This window comes from Somniosus microcephalus, unplaced genomic scaffold, assembly GCF_052327205.1.
Source record: "Somniosus microcephalus isolate GS21.2 unplaced genomic scaffold, FLI_Smic_1.0 unresolved_chr6, whole genome shotgun sequence".
Taxonomy (NCBI): Eukaryota; Metazoa; Chordata; class Chondrichthyes; order Squaliformes; family Somniosidae; genus Somniosus; species Somniosus microcephalus.
The window spans coordinates 5,426,951-5,450,884 of NW_028225184.1; positions in this window are offsets into that span (position 1 = coordinate 5,426,951).

Here is a 23,934-nt window from a genome sequence, read left to right on the forward strand (position 1 = left end):
CTTCACCTTCTCCTTCTCCTTCTTCTGCTTCTTCTGCTTCACCCTTAGGACTTCAACTTCTCCTTCTCCTCCTTCTGCTTCTTCTGCTGCGCCCTCCAGGCTTCACCGTCTCCATCTCCTTCTTCTGCTTCTTCTGCTTCACCCTCCTGACTTCACCTTCTCCTTCTCCTTCTTCTGCTTCTTCTGCTTCACCCTCCTGACTTCACCTTCTCCTTCTCCTTCTTCTACTTCTTCTGCTTCACCCCCCTGACTTCACCTTCTCCTTCTCCTTCTTCTGCTTCTTCTGATTCACCCTCCTAACTTCACCTTCTCCTTCTCCTTCTTCTGCTTCTTCTGATTCACCCTCCTGACTTCACCTTCTCCTTCTCCTTCTTCTGCTTCTTCTGATTCACCCTCCAGACTTCACCTTCTCCTTCTCCTTCTTCTGCTTCTTCTGATTCACCCTCCAGACTTCACCTTCTCCTTCTCCTTCTTCTGCTTCTTCTGATTCACCCTCCAGACCTCACCTTCTCCTTCTCCTTCTTCTACTTCTTCTGATTCACCCTCCAGACTTCATCTTCTCCTTCTCCTTCTTCTGCTTCTTCTGATTCACGCTCCAGACTTCATCTTCTACTTCTCCTTCTTCTGCTTCTTCTGATTCACCCTCCAGACTTCACCATCTCCTTCTCCTTCTTCTACTTCTTCTGATTCACCCTCCAGACGTTACCTTCTCCTTCTCCTTCTTCTCCAACTTCTGATTCACCCTCCAGTCTTCACCTTCTTCTCCTTCTTCTGCTTCTTCTGCTTCACCCTCCAGACTTCACCTTCTCCTTCTCTTTCATCTGCTTCTTCTGATTCACCCTCCAGACTTCACCTTCTCCTTCTCCTTCGTCTGATTCTTCTGATTCACCCTCCAGACTTCACCTTCTCCTTCTCCTTCTTCTGCTTCTTCTGATTCACCCTCCTGACTTCACCTTCTCCTTCTCCTTCTTCTACTTCTTCTGATTCACCCTCCTGACTTCACCTTCTCCTTCTCCTTCTTCTACTTCTTCTGCTTCACCCTCCAGACTTCACCTTCTCCTTCTCCTTCTTCTACTTCTTCTGATTCACCCTCCAGACTTCACCTTCTCCTTCTCCTTCTTCTGCTTCTTCTGATTCACCCTCCAGACTTCACCTTCTCCTTCTCCTTATTCTGCTTCTTCTGATTCACCCTCCAGACTTCACCTTCTCCTTCTTCTTCTTCTGCTTCTTCTGATTCACCCTCCGGACTTCATCTTCTCCATCTCCTTCTTCTGCTTCTTCTGATTCACCCTCCAGACTTCACCTTCTCCTTCTCCTTCTTCTACTTCTTCTGATTCACCCTCCAGACTTCACCTTCTCCTTCTCCTTCTTCTGCTTCTTCTGCTTCACCCTCCAGACTTCACCTTCTCCTTCTCCTTCTTCCACTTCTTCTGATTCACCCTCCAGACTTCACCTTCTCCTTCTCCTTCTTCTACATCTTCTGATTCACCCTCCGGACTTCACCTTCTCCTTTTCCTTCTTCTACTTCTTCTGATTCACCCTCCTGACTTCACCTTCTCCTTCTCCTTCTTCTGCTTCTTCTGCTTCACCCTCCAGACTTCACCTTCTCCTTCTCCTTCTTCGGCTTCACCCTCCAGACTTCACCTTCTCCTTCTCCTTCTTCTGCTTCTTCTGCTTCACCCTCCTTACTTCACCTTCTCCTTCTCCTTCTTCTACTTCTTCTGATTCACCCTCCAGACTTCACCTTCTCCTTCTCCTTCTTCTGCTTCTTCTGCTTCACCCTCCAGACTTCACCTTCTCCTTCTCCTTCTTCTGCTTCTTCTGCTTCACCCTCCAGATTTCACCTTCTCCTTCTCCTTCTTCTGCTTCTTCTGCTTCACCCTCCTGACTTCACCTTCTCCTTCTCCTTCTTCTACTTCTTCTGATTCACCCTCCAGACTTCACCTTCTCCTTCTCCTTCTTCTGCTTCTTCTGCTTCACCCTCCAGACTTCACCTTCTCCTTCTCCTTCTTCTGCTTCTTCTGCTTCGCCCTCCAGACTTCACCTTCTCCTTCTCCTTCTTCTACTTCTTCTGCTTCACCCTCCAGACTTCACCTTCTCCTTCTCCTTCTTCTACTTCTTCTGATTCACCCTCCAGACTTCACCTTCTCCTTCTCCTTCTTCTGCTTCTTCTGATTCACCCTCCAGACTTCACCTTCTCCTTCTCCTTATTCTGCTTCTTCTGATTCACCCTCCAGACTTCACCTTCTCCTTCTCCTTCTTCTACTTCTTCTGATTCATCCTCCAGACTACACCTTCTCCTTCTCCTTCTTCTACTTCTTCTGATTCACCCTCCAGACTTCACCTTCTCCTTCTCCTTCTTCTGCTCCTTTTGATTCACCCTCCAGACTTGACCTTCTCCTTCTCCTTCTTCTACTTCTTCTGATTCACCCTCCAGACTTCACCTCCTCCTTCTCCTTCTTCTACTTCTTCTGATTCACAATCCAGACTTCACCTTCTCCTTCTCCTTCTTCTACTTCTTCTGCTTCTCCCTCCAGACTTCACCTTCTCCTTCTCCTTCTTTTGCTTCTTCTGATTCACCCTCCAGACTTCACCTTCTCCTTCTCCTTCTTCCACTTCTTCTGATTCACCCTCCAGACTTCACCTTCTCCTTCTCCTTCTTCTACTTCTTCTGATTCACCCTCCAGACTTCACTTCTCCTTTTCCTTCTTCTACTTCTTCTGATTCACCCTCCTGACTTCAGCTTCTCCTTCTCCTTCTTCTGCTTCTTCTGCTTCACCCTCCAGACTTCACCTTCTCCTTCTCCTTCTTCTGCTTCTTCTGCTTCACCCTCCAGACTTCACCTTCTCCTTCTCCTTCTTCTGCTTCTTCTGCTTCACCCTCCTTACTTCACCTTCTCCTTCTCCTTCTTCTACTTCTTGTGATTCACCCTCCAGACTTCACCTTCTCCTTCTCCTTCTTCTGCTTCTTCTGCTTCACCCTCCAGACTTCACCTTCTCCTTCTCCTTCTTCTGCTTCTTCTGCTTCGCCCTCCAGACTTCACCTTCTCCTTCTCCTTCTTCTGCTTCTTCTGCTTCACCCTCCAGATTTCACCTTCTCCTACTCCTTCTTCTGCTTCTTCTGCTTCACCCTCCTGACTTCACCTTCTCCTTCTCCTTCTTCTACTTCTTCTGATTCACCCTCCAGACTTCACCTTCTCCTTCTCCTTCTTCTGCTTCTTCTGCTTCACCCTTAGGACTTCACCTTCTCCTTCTCCTTCTTCTGCTTCTTCTGCTGCGCCCTCCAGGCTTCACCGTCTCCATCTACTTCTTCTGCTTCTTCTGCTTCACCCTCCTGACTTCACCTTCTCCTTCTCCTTCTTCTACTTCTTCTGCTTCACCCCCCTGACTTCACCTTCTCCTTCTCCTTCTTCTGCTTCTTCTGATTCACCCTCCTAACTTCACCTTCTCCTTCTCCTTCTTCTGCTTCTTCTGATTCACCCTCCTGACTTCACCTTCTCCTTCTCCTTCTTCTGCTTCTTCTGATTCACCCTCCAGACTTCACCTTCTCCTTCTCCTTCTTCTGCTTCTTTTGCTTCACCCTCCAGACTTCACCTTCTCCTTCTCCTTCTTCTGCTTCTTCTGCTTCGCCCTCCAGACTTCACCTTCTCCTTCTCCTTCTTCTACTTCTTCTGCTTCACCCTCCAGACTTCACCTTCTCCTTCTCCTTCTTCTACTTCTTCTGATTCACCCTCCAGACTTCACCTTCTCCTTCTCCTTCTTCTGCTTCTTCTGATTCACCCTCCAGACTTCACCTTCTCCTTCTCCTTATTCTGCTTCTTCTGATTCACCCTCCAGACTTCACCTTCTCCTTCTCCTTCTTCTACTTCTTCTGATTCATCCTCCAGACTACACCTTCTCCTTCTCCTTCTTCTACTTCTTCTGATTCACCCTCCAGACTTCACCTTCTCCTTCTCCTTCTTCTGCTCCTTTTGATTCACCCTCCAGACTTGACCTTCTCCTTTTCCTTCTTCTACTTCTTCTGATTCACCCTCCTGACTTCACCTTCTCCTTCTCCTTCTTCTGCTTCTTCTGCTTCACCCTCCAGACTTCACCTTCTCCTTCTCCTTCTTCTGCTTCTTCTGCTTCACCCTCCAGACTTCACCTTCTCCTTCTCCTTCTTCTGCTTCTTCTGCTTCACCCTCCTTACTTCAGCTTCTCCTTCTCCTTCTTCTACTTCTTGTGATTCACCCTCCAGACTTCACCTTCTCCTTCTCCTTCTTCTGCTTCTTCTGCTTCACCCTCCAGACTTCACCTTCTCCTTCTCCTTCTTCTGCTTCTTCTCCTTCGCCCTCCAGACTTCACCTTCTCCTTCTCCTTCTTCTGCTTCTTCTGCTTCACCCTCCAGATTTCACCTTCTCCTTCTCCTTCTTCTGCTTCTTCTGCTTCACCCTCCTGACTTCACCTTCTCCTTCTCCTTCTTCTACTTCTTCTGATTCACCCTCCAGACTTCACCTTCTCCTTCTCCTTCTTCTGCTTCTTCTGCTTCACCCTTAGGACTTCACCTTCTCCTTCTCCTCCTTCTGCTTCTTCTGCTGCGCCCTCCAGGCTTCACCGTCTCCATCTCCTTCTTCTGCTTCTTCTGCTTCACCCTCCTGACTTCACCTTCTCCTTCTCCTTCTTCTGCTTCTTCTGCTTCACCCTCCTGACTTCACCTTCTCCTTCTCCTTCTTCTACTTCTTCTGCTTCACTCCCCTGACTTCACCTTCTCCTTCTCCTTCTTCTGCTTCTTCTGATTCACCCTCCTAACTTCACCTTCTCCTTCTCCTTCTTCTGCTTCTTCTGATTCACCCTCCGGACTTCACCTTCTCCTTCTCCTTCTTCTGCTTCTACTGATTCACCCTCCAGACTTCCCCTTCTCCTTCTTCTTCTTGTACTTCTTCTGATTCAACCTCCAGACTTCACCTTCTCCTTCTCCTTCTTCTACTTCCTCTGATTCACCCTCCAGACTTCACCTTCTCCTTCTCCTTCTTCTACTTCTTCTGATTCACCCTCCTGACTTCACCTTCTCCTTCTCCTTCTTCTGCTTCTTCTGCTTCACCCTCCAGACTTCACCTTCTCCTTCTCCTTCTTCTGCTTCTTCTGTTTCACCCTCCAGACTTCACCTTCTCCTTCTCCTTCTTCTGCTTCTTCTGCTTCACCCTCCTGACTTCACCTTCTCCTTCTCCTTCTTCTACTTCTTCTGATTCACCCTCCAGACTTCACCTTCTCCTTCTCCTTCTTCTGCGTCTTCTGCTTCACCATCCAGACTTCACCTTCTCCTTCTCCTTCTTCTACTTCTTCTGCTTCGCCCTCCAGACTTCACCTTCTCCTTCTCCTTCTTCTGCTTCTTCTGCTTCACCCTCCAGACTTCACCTTCTCCTTCTCCTTCTTCTGCTTCTTCTGCTTCACCCTCCTGACTTCACCTTCTCCTTCTCCTTCTTCTACTTCTTCTGATTCACCCTCCAGACTTCACCTTCTCCTTCTCCTTCTTCTGCTTCTTCTGCTTCACCCTCCAGACTTCACCTTCACCTTCTCCTTCTTCTGCTTCTTCTGCTGCGCCTGCCAGACTTCACCTTCTCCTTCTCCTTCTTCTGCTTCTTCTGCTTCACCTTCCTGACTTCGCCTTCTCCTTCTCCTTCTTCTACTTTTTCTGCTTCACCCCCCTGACTTCACCTTCTCCTTCTCCTTCTTCTGCTTCTTCTGATTCACCCTCCTAACTTCACCTTCTCCTTCTCCTTCTTCTGCTTCTTCTGATTCACCCTCCTGACTTCACCTTCTCCTTCTCCTTCTTCTACCTCTTCTGATTCACCCTCCAGACTTCACCATCTCCTTCTCCTTCTTCTACTTCTTCTGATTCACCCTCCAGACTTCACCTTCTCCTTCTCCTTCTTCTACCTCTTCTGATTCACCCTCCAGACTTCACCTTCTCCTTTTCCTTCTTCTACTTCTTCTGATTCACCCTCCAGTCTTCACCTTCTACTTCTCCTTCTTCTGCTTCTTCTGCTTCACCCTCTAGACTTCACCTTCTCCTTCTCTTTCTTCTGCTTCTTCTGATTCACCCTCCAGACTTCACCTTCTCCTTCTCCTTCTTCTGATTCTTCTGATTCACACTCCAGACTTCACCTTCTCCTTCTCCTTCTTCTGCTTCTTCTGATTCACCCTCCTGACTTCACCTTCTCCTTCTCCTTCTTCTACTTCTTCTGATTCACCCTCCAGACTTCACCTTCTCCTTCTCCTTCTTCTGCTTCTTCTGATTCACCCTCCAGACTTCACCTTCTCCTTCTCCTTATTCTGCTTCTTCTGATTCACCCTCCAGACTTCACCTTCACCTTCTCCTTCTTCTGCTTCTTCTGATTCACTCTTCAGACTTCAACTTCCCCTTCCCCTTCTTCTGCTTCTTCTGATTCACCCTCCAGACTTCACCTTCTCCTTCTCCTTCTTCTACTTATTCTGATTCACCCTCCAGACTTCATCTTCTCCTTCTCCTTCTTCTGCTTCTTCTGATTCACCCTCCAGACTTCACCTTCTCCTTCTCCTTCTTCTACTTATTCTGATTCACCCTCCAGACTTCATCTTCTCCTTCTCCTTCTTCTGCTTCTTCTGATTCACCCTCCAGACTTCACCTTCTCCTTCTCCTTCTTCTGCTTCTTCTGACTCACCCTCCAGACTTCACCTTCTCCTTCTCCTTCTTCTGCTTCTTCTGATACACCCTCCATACTTCACCTTTTCCTTCTCCTTCTTCTGCTTCTTCTGGTTCACCCTTCAGACTTCACCTTCTCCTTCTCCTTCTTCTGCTTCTTCTGATTCACCCTCCAGACCTCAACTTCTCCTTCTCCTTCTTCTAATTCTTCTGATTCACCCTCCAGACTTCATCTTCTCCTTCTCCTTCTTCTGCTTCTTCTGATTCACCCTCCAGACTTCACCTTCTCCTTCTCCTTCTTCTACTTCTTCTGATTCATCCTCCAGACTACACCTTCTCCTTCTCCTTCTTCTACTTCTTCTGATTCACCCTCCAGACTTCACCTTCTCCTTCTCCTTCTTCTGCTCCTTTTGATTCACCCTCCAGACTTGACCTTCTCCTTTTCCTTCTTCTACTTCTTCTGATTCACCCTCCTGACTTCACCTTCTCCTTCTCCTTCTTCTGCTTCTTCTGCTTCACCCTCCAGACTTCACCTTCTCCTTCTCCTTCTTCTGCTTCTTCTGCTTCACCCTCCAGACTTCACCTTCTCCTTCTCCTTCTTCTGCTTCTTCTGCTTCACCCTCCTTACTTCAGCTTCTCCTTCTCCTTCTTCTACTTCTTGTGATTCACCCTCCAGACTTCACCTTCTCCTTCTCCTTCTTCTGCTTCTTCTGCTTCACCCTCCAGACTTCACCTTCTCCTTCTCCTTCTTCTGCTTCTTCTCCTTCGCCCTCCAGACTTCACCTTCTCCTTCTCCTTCTTCTGCTTCTTCTGCTTCACCCTCCAGATTTCACCTTCTCCTTCTCCTTCTTCTGCTTCTTCTGCTTCACCCTCCTGACTTCACCTTCTCCTTCTCCTTCTTCTACTTCTTCTGATTCACCCTCCAGACTTCACCTTCTCCTTCTCCTTCTTCTGCTTCTTCTGCTTCACCCTTAGGACTTCACCTTCTCCTTCTCCTCCTTCTGCTTCTTCTGCTGCGCCCTCCAGGCTTCACCGTCTCCATCTCCTTCTTCTGCTTCTTCTGCTTCACCCTCCTGACTTCACCTTCTCCTTCTCCTTCTTCTGCTTCTTCTGCTTCACCCTCCTGACTTCACCTTCTCCTTCTCCTTCTTCTACTTCTTCTGCTTCACCCCCCTGACGTCACCTTCTCCTTCTCCTTCTTCTGCTTCTTCTGATTCACCCTCCTAACTTCACCTTCTCCTTCTCCTTCTTCTGCTTCTTCTGATTCACCCTCCGGACTTCACCTTCTCCTTCTCCTTCTTCTGCTTCTACTGATTCACCCTCCAGACTTCCCCTTCTCCTTCTTCTTCTTGTACTTCTTCTGATTCAACCTCCAGACTTCACCTTCTCCTTCTCCTTCTTCTACTTCCTCTGATTCACCCTCCAGACTTCACCTTCTCCTTCTCCTTCTTCTACTTCTTCTGATTCACCCTCCTGACTTCACCTTCTCCTTCTCCTTCTTCTGCTTCTTCTGCTTCACCCTCCAGACTTCACCTTCTCCTTCTCCTTCTTCTGCTTCTTCTGTTTCACCCTCCAGACTTCACCTTCTCCTTCTCCTTCTTCTGCTTCTTCTGCTTCACCCTCCTGACTTCACCTTCTCCTTCTCCTTCTTCTACTTCTTCTGATTCACCCTCCAGACTTCACCTTCTCCTTCTCCTTCTTCTGCGTCTTCTGCTTCACCATCCAGACTTCACCTTCTCCTTCTCCTTCTTCTACTTCTTCTGCTTCGCCCTCCAGACTTCACCTTCTCCTTCTCCTTCTTCTGCTTCTTCTGCTTCACCCTCCAGACTTCACCTTCTCCTTCTCCTTCTTCTGCTTCTTCTGCTTCACCCTCCTGACTTCACCTTCTCCTTCTCCTTCTTCTACTTCTTCTGATTCACCCTCCAGACTTCACCTTCTCCTTCTCCTTCTTCTGCTTCTTCTGCTTCACCCTCCAGACTTCACCTTCACCTTCTCCTTCTTCTGCTTCTTCTGCTGCGCCTGCCAGACTTCACCTTCTCCTTCTCCTTCTTCTGCTTCTTCTGCTTCACCTTCCTGACTTCGCCTTCTCCTTCTCCTTCTTCTACTTTTTCTGCTTCACCCCCCTGACTTCACCTTCTCCTTCTCCTTCTTCTGCTTCTTCTGATTCACCCTCCTAACTTCACCTTCTCCTTCTCCTTCTTCTGCTTCTTCTGATTCACCCTCCTGACTTCACCTTCTCCTTCTCCTTCTTCTACCTCTTCTGATTCACCCTCCAGACTTCACCATCTCCTTCTCCTTCTTCTACTTCTTCTGATTCACCCTCCAGACTTCACCTTCTCCTTCTCCTTCTTCTACCTCTTCTGATTCACCCTCCAGACTTCACCTTCTCCTTTTCCTTCTTCTACTTCTTCTGATTCACCCTCCAGTCTTCACCTTCTACTTCTCCTTCTTCTGCTTCTTCTGCTTCACCCTCTAGACTTCACCTTCTCCTTCTCTTTCTTCTGCTTCTTCTGATTCACCCTCCAGACTTCACCTTCTCCTTCTCCTTCTTCTGATTCTTCTGATTCACACTCCAGACTTCACCTTCTCCTTCTCCTTCTTCTGCTTCTTCTGATTCACCCTCCTGACTTCACCTTCTCCTTCTCCTTCTTCTACTTCTTCTGATTCACCCTCCAGACTTCACCTTCTCCTTCTCCTTCTTCTGCTTCTTCTGATTCACCCTCCAGACTTCACCTTCTCCTTCTCCTTATTCTGCTTCTTCTGATTCACCCTCCAGACTTCACCTTCACCTTCTCCTTCTTCTGCTTCTTCTGATTCACTCTTCAGACTTCAACTTCCCCTTCCCCTTCTTCTGCTTCTTCTGATTCACCCTCCAGACTTCACCTTCTCCTTCTCCTTCTTCTACTTATTCTGATTCACCCTCCAGACTTCATCTTCTCCTTCTCCTTCTTCTGCTTCTTCTGATTCACCCTCCAGACTTCACCTTCTCCTTCTCCTTCTTCTACTTATTCTGATTCACCCTCCAGACTTCATCTTCTCCTTCTCCTTCTTCTGCTTCTTCTGATTCACCCTCCAGACTTCACCTTCTCCTTCTCCTTCTTCTGCTTCTTCTGACTCACCCTCCAGACTTCACCTTCTCCTTCTCCTTCTTCTGCTTCTTCTGATACACCCTCCATACTTCACCTTCTCCTTCTCCTTCTTCTGCTTCTTCTGGTTCACCCTTCAGACTTCACCTTCTCCTTCTCCTTCTTCTGCTTCTTCTGATTCACCCTCCAGACCTCAACTTCTCCTTCTCCTTCTTCTAATTCTTCTGATTCACCCTCCAGACTTCATCTTCTCCTTCTCCTTCTTCTGCTTCTTCTGATTCACCCTCCAGACTTCACCTTCTCCTTCTCCTTCTTCTGCTTCTTCTGATTCACACTCCAGACTTCGCCTTCTCCTTCTCCTTCTTCTACTTCTTCTGATTCACCCTCCAGACTTCACCCTCTCCTTCTCCTTCTTCTACTTCTTCTGATTCAACCTCCAGTCTTCACCTTCTCCTTCTCCTTCTTCAACTTCTTCTGATTCACCCTCCAGACTTCGCCTTCTCCTTCTCCTTCTTCTGCTTCTTCTGATTCACCCTCCAGACTTCGCCTTCTCCTTCTCCTTCTTCTACTTCTTCCGCTTCACCCTCCAGACTTCACCTTCTCCTTCTCCTTCTTCTACTTCTTCTGATTCACCCTCCAGACTTCACCTTCTCCTTCTCCTTCTTCTGCTTCTTCTGATTCACCCTCCAGACTTCACCTTCTCCTTCTCCTTATTCTGCTTCTTCTGATTCACCCTCCAGACTTCACCTTCTCCTTCTCCTTCTTCAACTTCTTCTGATTCACCCTCCAGACATCACCTTCTCCTTCTCCTTCTTCTGCTTCTTCTGATTCACCCTCCAGACTTCACCTCCTCCTTCTCCTTCTTCTGCTTCTTCTGCTTCACCCTCCAGACTTCACCTTCTCCTTCTCCTTCTTCTGCTTCTTCTGCTTCACCCTCCTTACTTCACCTTCTACTTCTCCTTCTTCTACTTCTTCTGATTCACCCTCCAGACTTCACCTTCTCCTTCTCCTTCTTCTGCTTCTTCTGCTTCACCCTCCAGACTTCACCTTCTCCTTCTCCTTCTTCTGCTTCTTCTGCTTCGCCCTCCAGACTTCACCTTCTCCTTCTCCTTCTTCTACTTCTTCTGCTTCACGCTCCAGACTTCACCTTCTCCTTCTCCTTCTTCTACTTCTTCTGATTCACCCTCCAGACTTCACCTTCTCCTTCTCCTTCTTCTGCTTCTTCTGATTCACCCTCCAGACTTCACCTTCTCCTTCTCCTTATTCTGCTTGTTCTGATTCACCCTCCAGACTTCACCTTCTCCTTCTCCTTCTTCTACTTCTTCTGATTCATCCTCCAGACTACACCTTCTCCTTCTCCTTCTTCTACTTCTTCTGATTCACCCTCCAGACTTCACCTTCTCCTTCTCCTTCTTCTGCTCCTTTTGATTCACCCTCCAGACTTGACCTTCTCCTTCTCCTTCTTCTACTTCTTCTGATTCACCCTCCAGACTTCACCTCCTCCTTCTCCTTCTTCTACTTCTTCTGATTCACAATCCAGACTTCACCTTCTCCTTCTCCTTCTTCTACTTCTTCTGCTTCTCCCTCCAGACTTCACCTTCTCCTTCTCCTTCTTCTGCTTCTTCTGATTCACCCTCCAGACTTCACCTTCTCCTTCTCCTTCTTCTGCTTCTTCTGCTTCACCCTCCTTACTTCACCTTCTCCTTCTCCTTCTTCTACTTCTTGTGATTCACCCTCCAGACTTCACCTTCTCCTTCTCCTTCTTCTGCTTCTTCTGCTTCACCCTCCAGACTTCACCTTCTCCTTCTCCTTCTTCTGCTTCTTCTGCTTCGCCCTCCAGACTTCACCTTCTCCTTCTCCTTCTTCTACTTCTTCTGATTCACCCTCCAGACTTCACCTTCTCCTTCTCCTTCTTCTGCTTCTTCTGCTTCACCCTTAGGACTTCAACTTCTCCTTCTCCTCCTTCTGCTTCTTCTGCTGCGCCCTCCAGGCTTCACCGTCTCCATCTCCTTCTTCTGCTTCTTCTGCTTCACCCTCCTGACTTCACCTTCTCCTTCTCCTTCTTCTGCTTCTTCTGCTTCACCCTCCTGACTTCACCTTCTCCTTCTCCTTCTTCTACTTCTTCTGCTTCACCCCCCTGACTTCACCTTCTCCTTCTCCTTCTTCTGCTTCTTCTGATTCACCCTCCTAACTTCACCTTCTCCTTCTCCTTCTTCTGCTTCTTCTGATTCACCCTCCTGACTTCACCTTCTCCTTCTCCTTCTTCTGCTTCTTCTGATTCACCCTCCAGACTTCACCTTCTCCTTCTCCTTCTTCTGCTTCTTCTGATTCACCCTCCAGACTTCACCTTCTCCTTCTCCTTCTTCTGCTTCTTCTGATTCACCCTCCAGACCTCACCTTCTCCTTCTCCTTCTTCTACTTCTTCTGATTCACCCTCCAGACTTCATCTTCTCCTTCTCCTTCTTCTGCTTCTTCTGATTCACGCTCCAGACTTCATCTTCTACTTCTCCTTCTTCTGCTTCTTCTGATTCACCCTCCAGACTTCACCATCTCCTTCTCCTTCTTCTACTTCTTCTGATTCACCCTCCAGACTTCACCTTCTCCTTCTCCTTCTTCTCCAACTTCTGATTCACCCTCCAGTCTTCACCTTCTTCTCCTTCTTCTGCTTCTTCTGCTTCACCCTCCAGACTTCACCTTCTCCTTCTCTTTCTTCTGCTTCTTCTGATTCACCCTCCAGACTTCACCTTCTCCTTCTCCTTCGTCTGATTCTTCTGATTCACCCTCCAGACTTCACCTTCTCCTTCTCCTTCTTCTGCTTCTTCTGATTCACCCTCCTGACTTCACCTTCTCCTTCTCCTTCTTCTACTTCTTCTGATTCACCCTCCTGACTTCACCTTCTCCTTCTCCTTCTTCTACTTCTTCTGCTTCACCCTCCAGACTTCACCTTCTCCTTCTCCTTCTTCTACTTCTTCTGATTCACCCTCCAGACTTCACCTTCTCCTTCTCCTTCTTCTGCTTCTTCTGATTCACCCTCCAGACTTCACCTTCTCCTTCTCCTTATTCTGCTTCTTCTGATTCACCCTCCAGACTTCACCTTCTCCTTCTTCTTCTTCTGCTTCTTCTGATTCACCCTCCAGACTTCATCTTCTCCTTCTCCTTCTTCTGCTTCTTCTGATTCACCCTCCAGACTTCACCTTCTCCTTCTCCTTCTTCTACTTCTTCTGATTCACCCTCCAGACTTCACCTTCTCCTTCTCCTTCTTCTGCTTCTTCTGCTTCACCCTCCAGACTTCACCTTCTCCTTCTCCTTCTTCCACTTCTTCTGATTCACCCTCCAGACTTCACCTTCTCCTTCTCCTTCTTCTACATCTTCTGATTCACCCTCCGGACTTCACCTTCTCCTTTTCCTTCTTCTACTTCTTCTGATTCACCCTCCTGACTTCACCTTCTCCTTCTCCTTCTTCTGCTTCTTCTGCTTCACCCTCCAGACTTCACCTTCTCCTTCTCCTTCTTCGGCTTCACCCTCCAGACTTCACCTTCTCCTTCTCCTTCTTCTGCTTCTTCTGCTTCACCCTCCTTACTTCACCTTCTCCTTCTCCTTCTTCTACTTCTTCTGATTCACCCTCCAGACTTCACCTTCTCCTTCTCCTTCTTCTGCTTCTTCTGCTTCACCCTCCAGACTTCACCTTCTCCTTCTCCTTCTTCTGCTTCTTCTGCTTCACCCTCCAGATTTCACCTTCTCCTTCTCCTTCTTCTGCTTCTTCTGCTTCACCCTCCTGACTTCACCTTCTCCTTCTCCTTCTTCTACTTCTTCTGATTCACCCTCCAGACTTCACCTTCTCCTTCTCCTTCTTCTGCTTCTTCTGCTTCACCCTCCAGACTTCACCTTCTCCTTCTCCTTCTTCTGCTTCTTCTGCTTCGCCCTCCAGACTTCACCTTCTCCTTCTCCTTCTTCTACTTCTTCTGCTTCACCCTCCAGACTTCACCTTCTCCTTCTCCTTCTTCTACTTCTTCTGATTCACCCTCCAGACTTCACCTTCTCCTTCTCCTTCTTCTGCTTCTTCTGATTCACCCTCCAGACTTCACCTTCTCCTTCTCCTTATTCTGCTTCTTCTGATTCACCCTCCAGACTTCACCTTCTCCTTCTCCTTCTTCTACTTCTTCTGATTCATCCTCCAGACTACACCTTCTCCTTCTCCTTCTTCTACTTCTTCTGATTCACCCTCCAGACTTCACCTTCTCCTTCTCCTTCTTCTGCTCCTTTTGATTCACCCTCCAGACTTGACCTTCTCCTTCTCCTTCTTCTACTTCTTCTGATTCACCCTCCAGACTTCCCCTCCTCCTTCTCCTTCTTCTACTTCTTCTGATTCACAATCCAGACTTCACCTTCTCCTTCTCCTTCTTCTACTTCTTCTGCTTCTCCCTCCAGACTTCACCTTCTCCTTCTCCTTCTTCTGCTTCTTCTGATTCACCCTCCAGACTTCACCTTCTCCTTCTCCTTCTTCCACTTCTTCTGATTCACCCTCCAGACTTCACCTTCTCCTTCTCCTTCTTCTACTTCTTCTGATTCACCCTCCAGACTTCACCTTCTCCTTTTCCTTCTTCTACTTCTTCTGATTCACCCTCCTGACTTCACCTTCTCCTTCTCCTTCTTCTGCTTCTTCGGCTTCACCCTCCAGACTTCACCTTCTCCTTCTCCTTCTTCTGCTTCTTCTGCTTCACCCTCCAGACTTCACCTTCTCCTTCTCCTTCTTCTGCTTCTTCTGCTTCACCCTCCTTACTTCACCTTCTCCTTCTCCTTCTTCTACTTCTTGTGATTCACCCTCCAGACTTCACCTTCTCCTTCTCCTTCTTCTGCTTCTTCTGCTTCACCCTCCAGACTTCACCTTCTCCTTCTCCTTCTTCTGCTTCTTCTGCTTCGCCCTCCAGACTTCACCTTCTCCTTCTCCTTCTTCTGCTTCTTCTGATTCACCCTCCAGACTTCACCTTCTCCTTCTCCTTCTTCTGCTTCTTTTGCTTCACCCTCCAGACTTCACCTTCTCCTTCTCCTTCTTCTGCTTCTTCTGCTTCGCCCTCCAGACTTCACCTTCTCCTTCTCCTTCTTCTACTTCTTCTGCTTCACCCTCCAGACTTCACCTTCTCCTTCTCCTTCTTCTACTTCTTCTGATTCACCCTCCAGACTTCACCTTCTCCTTCTCCTTCTTCTGCTTCTTCTGATTCACCCTCCAGACTTCACCTTCTCCTTCTCCTTATTCTGCTTCTTCTGATTCACCCTCCAGACTTCACCTTCTCCTTCTCCTTCTTCTACTTCTTCTGATTCATCCTCCAGACTACACCTTCTCCTTCTCCTTCTTCTACTTCTTCTGATTCACCCTCCAGACTTCACCTTCTCCTTCTCCTTCTTCTGCTCCTTTTGATTCACCCTCCAGACTTGACCTTCTCCTTCTCCTTCTTCTACTTCTTCTGATTCACCCTCCAGACTTCCCCTCCTCCTTCTCCTTCTTCTACTTCTTCTGATTCACAATCCAGACTTCACCTTCTCCTTCTCCTTCTTCTACTTCTTCTGCTTCTCCCTCCAGACTTCACCTTCTCCTTCTCCTTCTTCTGCTTCTTCTGATTCACCCTCCAGACTTCACCTTCTCCTTCTCCTTCTTCCACTTCTTCTGATTCACCCTCCAGACTTCACCTTCTCCTTCTCCTTCTTCTACTTCTTCTGATTCACCCTCCAGACTTCACCTTCTCCTTTTCCTTCTTCTACTTCTTCTGATTCACCCTCCTGACTTCACCTTCTCCTTCTCCTTCTTCTGCTTCTTCGGCTTCACCCTCCAGACTTCACCTTCTCCTTCTCCTTCTTCTGCTTCTTCTGCTTCACCCTCCAGACTTCACCTTCTCCTTCTCCTTCTTCTGCTTCTTCTGCTTCACCCTCCTTACTTCACCTTCTCCTTCTCCTTCTTCTACTTCTTGTGATTCACCCTCCAGACTTCACCTTCTCCTTCTCCTTCTTCTGCTTCTTCTGCTTCACCCTCCAGACTTCACCTTCTCCTTCTCCTTCTTCTGCTTCTTCTGCTTCGCCCTCCAGACTTCACCTTCTCCTTCTCCTTCTTCTGCTTCTTCTGATTCACCCTCCAGACTTCACCTTCTCCTTCTCCTTCTTCTGCTTCTTTTGCTTCACCCTCCAGACTTCACCTTCTCCTTCTCCTTCTTCTGCTTCTTCTGCTTCGCCCTCCAGACTTCACCTTCTCCTTCTCCTTCTTCTACTTCTTCTGCTTCACCCTCCAGACTTCACCTTCTCCTTCTCCTTCTTCTACTTCTTCTGATTCACCCTCCAGACTTCACCTTCTCCTTCTCCTTCTTCTGCTTCTTCTGATTCACCCTCCAGACTTCACCTTCTCCTTCTCCTTATTCTGCTTCTTCTGATTCACCCTCCAGACTTCACCTTCTCCTTCTCCTTCTTCTACTTCTTCTGATTCATCCTCCAGACTACACCTTCTCCTTCTCCTTCTTCTACTTCTTCTGATTCACCCTCCAGACTTCACCTTCTCCTTCTCCTTCTTCTGCTCCTTTTGATTCACCCTCCAGACTTGACCTTCTCCTTCTCCTTCTTCTACTTCTTCTGATTCACCCTCCAGACTTCACCTCCTCCTTCTCCTTCTTCTACTTCTTCTGATTCACAAACCAGACTTCACCTTCTCCTTCTCCTTCTTCTACTTCTTCTGCTTCTCCCTCCAGACTTCACCTTCTCCTTCTCCTTCTTCTGCTTCTTCTGATTCACCCTCCAGACTTCACCTTCTCCTTCTCCTTCTTCCACTTCTTCTGATTCACCCTCCAGACTTCACCTTCTCCTTCTCCTTCTTCTACTTCTTCTGATTCACCCTCCAGACTTCACCTTCTCCTTTTCCTTCTTCTACTTCTTCTGATTCACCCTCCTGACTTCACCTCCTTCTCCTTCTTCTGCTTCTTCTGCTTCACCCTCCAGACTTCACCTTCTCCTTCTCCTTCTTCTGCTTCTTCTGCTTCACCCTCCAGACTTCACCTTCTCCTTCTCCTTCGTCTGCTTCTTCTGCTTCACCCTCCTTACTTCACCTTCTCCTTCTCCTTCTTCTACTTCTTGTGATTCACCCTCCAGACTTCACCTTCTCCTTCTCCTTCTTCTGCTTCTTCTGCTTCACCCTCCAGACTTCACCTTCTCCTTCTCCTTCTTCTGCTTCTTCTGCTTCGCCCTCCAGACTTCACCTTCTCCTTCTCCTTCTTCTGCTTCGTCTGCTTCACCCTCCAGATTTCACCTTCTCCTACTCCTTCTTCTGCTTCTTCTGCTTCACCCTCCTGACTTCACCTTCTCCTTCTCCTTCTTCTACTTCTTCTGATTCACCCTCCAGACTTCACCTTCTCCTTCTCCTTCTTCTGCTTCTTCTGCTTCACCCTTAGGACTTCACCTTCTCCTTCTCCTTCTTCTGCTTCTTCTGCTGCGCCCTCCAGGCTTCACCGTCTCCATCTACTTCTTCTGCTTCTTCTGCTTCACCCTCCTGACTTCACCTTCTCCTTCTCCTTCTTCTACTTCTTCTGCTTCACCCCCCTGACTTCACCTTCTCCTTCTCCTTCTTCTGCTTCTTCTGATTCACCCTCCTAACTTCACCTTCTCCTTCTCCTTCTTCTGCTTCTTCTGATTCACCCTCCTGACTTCACCTTCTCCTTCTCCTTCTTCTGCTTCTTCTGATTCACCCTCCAGACTTCACCTTCTCCTTCTCCTTCTTCTGCTTCTTCTGATTCACCCTCCAGACTTCACCTTCTCCTTCTCCTTCTTCTGCTTCTTCTGATTCACCCTCCAGACCTCACCTTCTCCTTCTCCTTCTTCTACTTCTTCTGATTCACCCTCCAGACTTCATCTTCTCCTTCTCCTTCTTCTGCTTCTTCTGATTCACCCTCCAGACTTCATCTTCTACTTCTCCTTCTTCTGCTTCTTCTGATTCACCCTCCAGACTTCACCATCTCCTTCTCCTTCTTCTACTTCTTCTGATTCACCCTCCAGACTTCACCTTCTCCTTCTCCTTCTTCTCCTTCTTCTGATTCACCCTCCAGTCTTCACCTTCTTCTCCTTCTTCTGCTTCTTCTGCTTCACCCTCCAGACTTCACCTTCTCCTTCTCTTTCTTCTGCTTCTTCTGATTCACCCTCCAGACTTCACCTTCTCCTTCTCCTTCGTCTGATTCTTCAGATTCACCCTCCAGACTTCACCTTCTCCTTCTCCTTCTTCTGCTTCTTCTGATTCACCCTCCTGACTTCACCTTCTCCTTCTCCTTCTTCTACTTCTTCTGATTCACCCTCCTGACTTCACCTTCTCCTTCTCCTTCTTCTACTTCTTCTGCTTCACTCTCCAGACTTCACCTTCTCCTTCTCCTTCTTCTACTTCTTCTGATTCACCCTCCAGACTTCACCTTCTCCTTCTCCTTCTTCTGCTTCTTCTGATTCACCCTCCAGACTTCACCTTCTCCTTCTCCTTATTCTGCTTCTTCTGATTCACCCTCCAGACTTCACCTTCTCCTTCTCCTTCTTCTGCTTCTTCTGATTCACCCTCCAGACTTCATCTTCTCCTTCTCCTTCTTCTGCTTCTTCTGATTCACCCTCCTGACTTCACCTTCTCCTTCTCCTTCTTCTACTTCTTCTGATTCACCCTCCAGACTTCACCTTCTCCTTCTCCTTCTTCTGCTTCTTCTGCTTCACCCTCCAGACTTCACCTTCTCCTTCTCCTTCTTCTACTTCTTCTGATTCACCCTCCAGACTTCACCTTCTCCTTCTCCTTCTTCTGCTTCTTCTGCTTCACCCTCCAGACTTCACCTTCTCCTTCTCCTTCTTCCACTTCTTCTGATTCACCCTCCAGACTTCACCTTCTCCTTCTCCTTCTTCTACTTCTTCTGATTCACCCTCCAGACTTCACCTTCTCCTTTTCCTTCTTCTACTTCTTCTGATTCACCCTCCTGACTTCACCTTGTCCTTCTCCTTCTTCTGCTTCTTCTGCTTCACCCTCCAGACTTCACCTTCTCCTTCTCCTGCTTCTGCTTCACCCTCCAGACTTCACCTTCTCCTTCTCCTTCTTCTGCTTCTTCTGCTTCACCCTCCTTACTTCACCTTCTCCTTCTCCTTCTTCTACTTCTTCTGATTCACCCTCCAGACTTCACCTTCTCCTTTTCCTTCTTCTGCTTCTTCTGCTTCACCCTCCAGACTTCAACTTCTCCTTCTCCTTCTTCTGCTTCTTCTGCTTCACCCTCCAGATTTCACCTTCTCCTTCTCCTTCTTCTGCTTCTTCTGCTTCACCCTCCTGACTTCACCTTCTCCTTCTCCTTCTTCTACTTCTTCTGATTCACCCTCCAGACTTCACCTTCTCCTTCTCCTTCTTCTGCTTCTTCTGCTTCACCCTTAGGACTTCACCTTCTCCTTCTCCTTCTTCTGCTTCTTCTGCTGCACCCTCCAGACTTCACCGTCTCCATCTCCTTCTTCTGCTTCTTCTGCTTCACCCTCCTGACTTCACCTTCTCCTTCTCCTTCTTCTGCTTCTTCTGCTTCACCCTCCTGACTTCACCTTCTCCTTCTCCTTCTTCTACTTCTTCTGCTTCACCCCCCTGACCTCAACTTCTCCTTCTCCTTCTTCTGCTTCTTCTGATTCACCCTCCTAACTTCACCTTCTCCTTCTCCTTCTTCTGCTTCTTCTGATTCACCCTCCTGACTTCACCTTCTCCTTCTCCTTCTTCTGCTTCTTCTGATTCACCCTCCAGACTTCACCTTCTACTTCTCCTGCTTCTGCTTCTTCTGATTCACCCTCCAGACTTCACCTTCTCCTTCTCCTTCTTCTGCTTCTTCTGATTCACCCTCCAGACCTCACCTTCTCCTTCTCCTTCTTCTACTTCTTCTGATTCACCCTCCAGACTTCATCTTCTCCTTCTCCTTCTTCTGCTTCTTCTGATTCACGCTCCAGACTTCATCTTCTACTTCTCCTTCTTCTGCTTCTTCTGATTCACCCTCCAGACTTCACCTTCTCCTTCTCCTTCTTCTACTTCTTCTGATTCACCCTCCAGACTTCACCATCTCCTTCTCCTTCTTCTACTTCTTCTGATTCACCCTACAATCTTCACCTTCTCCTTCTCCTTCTTCTGCTTCTTCTGCTTCACCCTCCAGACTTCACCTTCTCCTTCTCTTTCTTCTGCTTCTTCTGATTCACACTCCAGACTTCACCTTCTCCTTCTCCTTCGTCTGATTCTTCTGATTCACCCTCCAGACTTCACCTTCTCCTTCTCCTTCTTCTGCTTCTTCTGATTCACCCTCCTGACTTCACCTTCTCCTTCTCCTTCTTCTACTTCTTCTGATTCACCCTCCAGACTTCACCTTCTCCTTCTCCTTCTTCTGCTTCTTCTGCTTCACCCTTAGGACTTCACCTTCTCCTTCTCCTTCTTCTGCTTCTTCTGCTGCACCCTCCAGACTTCACCGTCTCCATCTCCTTCTTCTGCTTCTTCTGCTTCACCCTCCAGACTTCACCTTCTCCTTCTCCTTCTTCTGCTTCTTCTGCTTCACCCTCCAGACTTCACCTTCTCCTTCTCCTTCTTCTGCTTCTTCTGCTTCGCCCTCCAGACTTCACCTTCTCCTTCTCCTTCTTCTACTTCTTCTGCTTCACCCTCCAGACTTCACCTTCTCCTTCTCCTTCTTCTACTTCTTCTGATTCACCCTCCAGACTTCACCTTCTCCTTCTCCTTCTTCTGCTTCTTCTGATTCACCCTCCAGACTTCACCTTCTCCTTCTCCTTATTCTGCTTCTTCTGATTCACCCTCCAGACTTCACCTTCTCCTTCTCCTTCTTCTACTTCTTCTGATTCATCCTCCAGACTACACCTTCTCCTTCTCCTTCTTCTACTTCTTCTGATTCACCCTCCAGACTTCACCTTCTCCTTCTCCTTCTTCTGCTCCTTTTGATTCACCCTCCAGACTTGACCTTCTCCTTCTCCTTCTTCTACTTCTTCTGATTCACCCTCCAGACTTCCCCTCCTCCTTCTCCTTCTTCTACTTCTTCTGATTCACAATCCAGACTTCACCTTCTCCTTCTCCTTCTTCTACTTCTTCTGCTTCTCCCTCCAGACTTCACCTTCTCCTTCTCCTTCTTCTGCTTCTTCTGATTCACCCTCCAGACTTCACCTTCTCCTTCTCCTTCTTCCACTTCTTCTGATTCACCCTCCAGACTTCACCTTCTCCTTCTCCTTCTTCTACTTCTTCTGATTCACCCTCCAGACTTCACCTTCTCCTTTTCCTTCTTCTACTTCTTCTGATTCACCCTCCTGACTTCACCTTCTCCTTCTCCTTCTTCTGCTTCTTCGGCTTCACCCTCCAGACTTCATCTTCTCCTTCTCCTTCTTCTGCTTCTTCTGCTTCACCCTCCAGACTTCACCTACTCCTTCTCCTTCTTCTGCTTCTTCTGCTTCACCCTCCTTACTTCACCTTCTCCTTCTCCTTCTTCTACTTCTTGTGATTCACCCTCCAGACTTCACCTTCTCCTTCTCCTTCTTCTGCTTCTTCTGCTTCACCCTCCAGACTTCACCTTCTCCTTCTCCTTCTTCTGCTTCTTCTGCTTCGCCCTCCAGACTTCACCTTCTCCTTCTCCTTCTTCTGCTTCTTCTGATTCACCCTCCAGACTTCACCTTCTCCTTCTCCTTCTTCTGCTTCTTTTGCTTCACCCTCCAGACTTCACCTTCTCCTTCTCCTTCTTCTGCTTCTTCTGCTTCGCCCTCCAGACTTCACCTTCTCCTTCTCCTTCTTCTACTTCTTCTGCTTCACCCTCCAGACTTCACCTTCTCCTTCTCCTTCTTCTACTTCTTCTGATTCACCCTCCAGACTTCACCTTCTCCTTCTCCTTCTTCTGCTTCTTCTGATTCACCCTCCAGACTTCACCTTCTCCTTCTCCTTATTCTGCTTCTTCTGATTCACCCTCCAGACTTCACCTTCTCCTTCTCCTTCTTCTACTTCTTCTGATTCATCCTCCAGACTACACCTTCTCCTTCTCCTTCTTCTACTTCTTCTGATTCACCCTCCAGACTTCACCTTCTCCTTCTCCTTCTTCTGCTCCTTTTGATTCACCCTCCAGACTTGACCTTCTCCTTCTCCTTCTTCTACTTCTTCTGATTCACCCTCCAGACTTCCCCTCCTCCTTCTCCTTCTTCTACTTCTTCTGATTCACAATCCAGACTTCACCTTCTCCTTCTCCTTCTTCTACTTCTTCTGCTTCTCCCTCCAGACTTCACCTTCTCCTTCTCCTTCTTCTGCTTCTTCTGATTCACCCTCCAGACTTCACCTTCTCCTTCTCCTTCTTCCACTTCTTCTGATTCACCCTCCAGACTTCACCTTCTCCTTCTCCTTCTTCCACTTCTTCTGATTCACCCTCCAGACTTCACCTTCTCCTTCTACTTCTTCTGCTTCTTCTGATTCACCCTCCAGACTTCACCTTTTCCTTTTCCTTCTTCTGCTTCTTCTGATTCACCCTCTAGACTTCACCTTCTCCTTCTCCTTCTTCTGCTTCTTCTGATTCAGCCTCCAGACTTCACCTTCTCCTTCTCCTTCTTCTGCTTCTTCTGATTCACCCTCCAGACTTCACCTTCTCCTTCTCCTTCTTCTACTTCTTCTGATTCACCCTCCAGACTTCACCTTCTCCTTCTCCTTCTTCTACTTCTTCTGATTCACCCTCCAGACTTCACCTTCTCCTTTTCCTTCTTCTACTTCTTCTGTTTCACCCTCCAGGCTTCACTTTCTCCTTCTCCTTCTTCTACTTCTTCTGCTTCTCCCTCCAGACTTCACCTTCTCCTTCTCCTTCTTCTGCTTCTTCTGATTCACCCTCCAGACTTCACCTTCTCCTTCTCCTTCTTCTACTTCTTCTGATTCACCCTCCAGACTTCACCTTCTCCTTCTCCTTCTTCTACTTCTTCTGATTCACCCTCCAGATTTCACCTTCTCATTCTCAATCTTCTACTTCTTATGATTCACCCTCCTGACTTCACCTTCTCCTTCTCCTTCTTCTGCTTCTTCTGCTTCACCCTCCAGACTTCAACTTCTCCTTCTCCTTCTTCTGCTTCTTCTGCTTCACCCTCCAGACTTCACCTTCTCCTTCTCCTTCTTCTGCTTCTTCTGCTTCACCCTCCTGACTTCACCTTCTCCTTCTCCTTCTTCTACTTCTTCTGATTCACCCTCCAGACTTCAGCTTCTCCTTCTCCTTCTTCTGCTTCTTCTGCTTCACCCTCCAGACTTCACCTTCTGCTTCTCCTTCTTCTGCTTCTTCTACTTCGCCCTCCAGACTTCACCTTCTCCTTCTCCTTCTTCTGCTTCTTCTGCTACACCCTCCAGACTTCACCTTCTCCTTCTCCTTCTTCTGCTTCTTCTGCTTCAACCTCCTGACTTCACCTTCTCCTTCTCCTTGTTCTACTTCTTCTGATTCACCCTCCAGACTTCACCTTCTCCTTCTCCTTCTTCTGCTTCTTCTGCTTCACCCTCCAGACTTCACCTTCTCCTTTTCCTTCTTCTGCTTCTTCTGCTGCGCCCTCCAGACTTCACCTTCTCCTTCTCCTTCTTCTGCTTCTTCTGCTTCACCCTCCTGGCTTCACCTTCTCCTTCTCCTTCTTCTACTTCTTCTGCTTCACCCCCCTGACTTCACCTTCTCCTTCTCCTTCTTCTACTTCTTCTGCTTCACCCCCCTGACTTTACCTTCTCCTTCTCCTTCTTCTGATTCTTCTGATTCACCCTCCTAAATTCACCTTCTCCTTCTCCTTCTTCTGCTTCTTCTGATTCACCCTCCTGACTTCACCTTCTCCTTCTCCTTCTTCTGCTTCTTCTGATTCACCCTCCAGACTTCACCTTCTCCTTCTCCTTCTTCTGCTTCTTCTGATTCACCCTCCAGACTTCACCTTCTCCTTCTCCTTCTTCTGCTTCTTCTGATTCACCCTCCATACCTCACCTTCTCCTTCTCCTTCTTCTACTTCTTCTGATTAACCCTCCAGACTTCATCTTCTCCTTCTCCTTCTTCTGCTTCTTCTGATTCACCCTCCAGACTTCACCTTCTCCTTCTCCTTCTTCTGCTTCTTCTGATTCACCCTCCAGACTTCACCTTCTCCTTCTCCTTCTTCTACGTCTGCTGATTCACCCTCCAGACTTCACCTTCTCCTTCTCCTTCTT